This window comes from Oncorhynchus gorbuscha, unplaced genomic scaffold (assembly GCF_021184085.1).
Source record: "Oncorhynchus gorbuscha isolate QuinsamMale2020 ecotype Even-year unplaced genomic scaffold, OgorEven_v1.0 Un_scaffold_736, whole genome shotgun sequence".
Classification (NCBI taxonomy): Eukaryota; Metazoa; Chordata; class Actinopteri; order Salmoniformes; family Salmonidae; genus Oncorhynchus; species Oncorhynchus gorbuscha.
In genome coordinates, this window is record NW_025745784.1 from 120,001 (window position 1) to 125,000 (window position 5,000).

The 5,000-nt window shown below is 61.9% G+C and overlaps 1 protein-coding gene across 1 annotated transcript in view; it reads left to right on the plus strand.

Moving 5' to 3' along the window:
- The window catches only part of LOC124019945 (DNA topoisomerase 3-alpha-like), a 48,204-nt gene that overhangs the window by 30,179 nt on the left and 13,025 nt on the right, over positions 1-5,000 (plus strand).

The following is a 5,000-nucleotide window of genomic DNA, read 5'->3' on the forward strand; positions in this document are numbered from 1 at the left end:
ACTGGTGGAGGGTAGGTACAGGGGGAAGAGACTGGTGGAGGGTAGGTATGGGGGGAAGAGACTGGTGGAGGGTAGGTACAGGGGGAAGAGACTGGTGGAGGGTAGGTACAGGGGGAAGAGACTGGTGGAGGGTAGGTACAGGGGGAAGAGACTGGTGGAGGGTAGGTATGGGGGGAAGGGACTGGTGGAGGGTAGGTACAGGGGGAAGAGACTGGTGGAGGGTAGGTATGGGGGGAAGGGACTGGTGGAGGGTAGGTACAGGGGGAAGGGACTGGTGGAGGGTAGGTAAGGGGGACTGGTGGAGGGTAGGTACGGGGGGAAGGGACTGGTGGAGGGTAGGTATGGGGGAAGGGACTGGTGGAGGGTAGGTACTGGGGGAAGGGACTGGTGGAGGGTAGGTACGGGGGAAAAGGGACAGGTGGAGGGTAGGTACGGGGGAAAAGGGACAGGTGGAGGGTAGGTACTGGGGGAAGAGACTGGTGGAGGGTAGGTATGGGGGAAGGGACTGGTGGAGGGTAGGTACAGGGGAAGAGACTGGTGGAGGGTAGGTATGGGGGGAAGAGACTGGTGGAGGGTAGGTACAGGGGGAAGAGACTGGTGGAGGGTAGGGGAAGAGACAGGGGGAAGAGACTGGTGGAGGGTAGGTATGGGGGGAAGGGACTGGTGGAGGGTAGGTACAGGGGGAAGAGACTGGTGGAGGGTAGGTATGGGGGAAGGGACTGGTGGAGGGTAGGTACAGGGGGAAGGGACTGGTGGAGGGTAGGTACTGGGGGAGGGTAGGTATGGGGGACTGGTGGAGGGTAGGTACAGGGGGAAGAGACTGGTGGGGGGGTAGGTACGGGGGGAAGGGACTGGTGGAGGGTAGGTACGGGGGAAAAGGGACAGGTGGAGGGTAGGTACTGGGGGAAGAGACTGGTGGAGGGTAGGTATGGGGGAAGGGACTGGTGGAGGGTAGGTACAGGGGGAAGAGACTGGTGGAGGGTAGGTATGGGGGGAAGAGACTGGTGGAGGGTAGGTACAGGGGGAAGAGACTGGTGGAGGGTAGGTACAGGGGGAAGAGACTGGTGGAGGGTAGGTATGGGGGGAAGGGACTGGTGGAGGGTAGGTACAGGGGAAGAGACTGGTGGAGGGTAGGTATGGGGGAAGGGACTGGTGGAGGGTAGGTACAGGGGAAGGGACTGGTGGAGGGTAGGTAAGGGGGACTGGTGGAGGGTAGGTACGGGGGAAGGGACTGGTGGAGGGTAGGTACGGGGGGAAGGGACTGGTGGAGGGTAGGTACTGGGGGAAGGGACTGGTGGAGGGTAGGTATGGGGGACTGGTGGAGGGTAGGTACAGGGGGAAGAGACTGGTGGAGGGTAGGTACAGGGGGAAGAGACTGGTGGAGGGTAGGTACAGGGGGAAGAGACTGGTGGAGGGTAGGTATGGGGGACTGGTGGAGGGTAGGTACAGGGGGAAGGGACTGGTGGAGGGTAGGTACAGGGGGAAGAGACTGGTGGAGGGTAGGTACAGGGGGAAGAGACTGGTGGAGGGTAGGTACAGGGGGAAGAGACTGGTGGAGGGTAGGTATGGGGGAAGGGACTGGTGGAGGGTAGGTACAGGGGGAAGGGACTGGTGGAGGGTAGGTAAGGGGGACTGGTGGAGGGTAGGTACGGGGGAAGGGACTGGTGGAGGGTAGGTACGGGGGAAGGGACTGGTGGAGGGTAGGTACTGGGGGAGGGTAGGTATGGGGGGACTGGTGGAGGGTAGGTACAGGGGGAAGAGACTGGTGGAGGGTAGGTACAGGGGGAAGAGACTGGTGGAGGGTAGGTACAGGGGGAAGAGACTGGTGGAGGGTAGGTATGGGGGACTGGTGGAGGGTAGGTACAGGGGGAAGGGACTGGTGGAGGGTAGGTACAGGGGGAAGAGACTGGTGGAGGGTAGGTACGGGGGAAGGGACAGGTGGAGGGTAGGTACTGGGGGAAGGGACTGGTGGAGGTAGGGGGGAAGGGACTGGTGGAGGGTAGGTACAGGGGGAAGGGACTGGTGGAGGGTAGGTACGGGGGAAGGGACTGGTGGAGGGTAGGTACTGGGGGAAGGGACTGGTGGAGGGTAGGTACAGGGGGAAGGGACTGGTGGAGGGTAGGTACTGGGGGGGAAGGGACTGGTGGAGGGTAGGTACGGGGGACTGGTGGAGGGTAGGTACAGGGGGAAGAGACTGGTGGAGGGTAGGTACAGGGGGAAGGGACTGGTGGAGGGTAGGTATGGGGGGAGTGACTACTGGAGGGTAGGTACTGGGGGAGTGACTACTGGAGGGTAGGTACGGGGGAGTGACTACTGGAGGGTAGGTACGGGGGAAGAGACTGGTGGAGGGTAGGTACGGGGGAAGGGACTGGTGGAGGGTAGGTACAGGGGGAAGAGACTGGTGGAGGGTAGGTACGGGGGAAGGGACTGGTGGAGGGTAGGTACGGGGGAGTGACTACTGGAGGGTAGGTACGGAGGGAGTGACTACTGGAGGGTAGGTACGGGGGGAAGGGACTGGTGGAGGGTAGGTATGGGGGACTGGTGGAGGGTAGGTACAGGGGGAAGGGACTGGTGGAGGGTAGGTACAGGGGGAAGAGACTGGTGGAGGGTAGGTACGGGGGGAAGGGACAGGTGGAGGGTAGGTACTGGGGGAAGGGACTGGTGGAGGGTAGGTACAGGGGGAAGGACTGGTGGAGGGTAGGTACGGGGGAAGGGACTGGTGGAGGGTAGGTACTGGGGGAAGGGACTGGTGGAGGGTAGGTACAGGGGGAAGGGACTGGTGGAGGGTAGGTACGGGGGAAGGGACTGGTGGAGGGTAGGTACTGGGGGAAGGGACTGGTGGAGGGTAGGTACAGGGGGAAGGGACTGGTGGAGGGTAGGTACGGGGGAAGGGACTGGTGGAGGGTAGGTACGGGGGACTGGTGGAGGGTAGGTACAGGGGGAAGAGACTGGTGGAGGGTAGGTACAGGGGGAAGACTGGTGGAGGGTAGGTATGGGGGGAGTGACTACTGGAGGGTAGGTATGGGGGGAGTGACTACTGGAGGGTAGGTACTGGGGGAGTGACTACTGGAGGGTAGGTGACTACTGGAGGGTAGGTGGGGGAGTGACTACTGGAGGGTAGGTACAGGGGGAAGAGACTGGTGGAGGGTAGGTATGGGGGAAGGGACTGGTGGAGGGTAGGTACAGGGGAAGAGACTGGTGGAGGGTAGGTACGGGGAAGGGACTGGTGGAGGGTAGGTACGGGGGGAGTGACTACTGGAGGGTAGGTACGGAGGGAGTGACTACTGGAGGGTAGGTACGGGGGGAAGGGACTGGTGGAGGGTAGTTATATATATATATATATAGTTACGGGGGACTGGTGGAGGGTAGGTACAGGGGGAAGGGACTGGTGGAGGGTAAGTACGGGGGAAGGGACTGGTGGAGGGTAGGTACGGGGGGGGAGGGACTGGTGGAGGGTAGGTACGGGGGAAAAGGGACAGGTGGAGGGTAGGTACTGGGGGAAGAGACTGGTGGAGGGTAGGTATGGGGGAAGGGACTGGTGGAGGGTAGGTACAGGGGGAAGAGTGTGGTGGAGGGTAGGTATGGGGGGAAGAGACTGGTGGAGGGTAGGTACAGGGGGAAGAGACTGGTGGAGGGTAGGTATGGGGGAAGGGACTGGTGGAGGGTAGGTACAGGGGGAAGGGACTGGTGGAGGGTAGGTAAGGGGGACTGGTGGAGGGTAGGTACGGGGGAAGGGACTGGTGGAGGGTAGGTATGGGGGGAAGGGACTGGTGGAGGGTAGGTACTGGGGGAAGGGACTGGTGGAGGGTAGGTACGGGGGAAAAGGGACAGGTGGAGGGTAGGTACGGGGGAAAAGGGACAGGTGGAGGGTAGGTACTGGGGGGAAGAGACTGGTGGAGGGTAGGTATGGGGCGAAGGGACTGGTGGAGGGTAGATACAGGGGGAAGAGACTGGTGGAGGGTAGGTATGGGGGAAGAGACTGGTGGAGGGTAGGTACAGGGGGAAGAGACTGGTGGAGGGTAGGTACAGGGGGAAGAGACTGGTGGAGGGTAGGTATGGGGGGAAGGGACTGGTGGAGGGTAGGTACAGGGGGAAGAGACTGGTGGAGGGTAGGTACGGGGGGAAGGGACAGGTGGAGGGTAGGTACTGGGGGAAGGGACTGGTGGAGGGTAGGTACAGGGGGAAGGGACTGGTGGAGGGTAGGTACGGGGGAAGGGACTGGTGGAGGGTAGGTACGGGGGAAGGGACAGGTGGAGGGTAGGTACTGGGGGGAATGGACTGGTGGAGGGTAGGTACAGGGGGAAGGGACTGGTGGAGGGTAGGTACGGGGGAAGGGACTGGTGAAGGGTAGGTACGGGGGACTGGTGGAGGGTAGGTAGGGGGGGGACTGGTGGAGGGTAGGTACAGGGGGAAGGGACTGGTGGAGGGTAGGTATGGGGGGAGTGACTACTGGAGGGTAGGTACGGGGGAGTGACTACTGGGGGAGTGACTACTGGAGGGTAGGTACTGGGGGAGTGACTACTGGAGGGTAGGTACGGGGGGACTGGTGGAGGGTAGGTACGGGGGAGTGACTACTGGAGGGTAGGTACGGGGGAGTGACTACTGGAGGGTAGGCAGGGGGGACTGGTACGGGAGGGACTACTGGGTAGGGGGAGTGACTACTGGAGGGTAGGTACGGGGGAGTGACTACTGGAGGGTAGGTACAGAGGGAGTGACTACTGGAGGGTAGGTACGGGGGGAGTGACTACTGGAGGGTAGGTACAGGGGGAGTCACTACTGGAGGGTAGGTACGGGGGAGTGACTACTGGAGGGTAGACTACTGGAGGGGGGGGAGTGACTACTGGAGGGTAGGTACGGGGGAGTGACTACTGGAGGGTAGGAGGAGGTAGACTACTGGAGGGTAGGTACGGGGGGAGTGACTACTGGAGGGTAGGTACGGGGGAGTGACTACTGGAGGGTAGGTACAGGGGGAGTGACTACTGGAGGGTAGGTACGGGGGG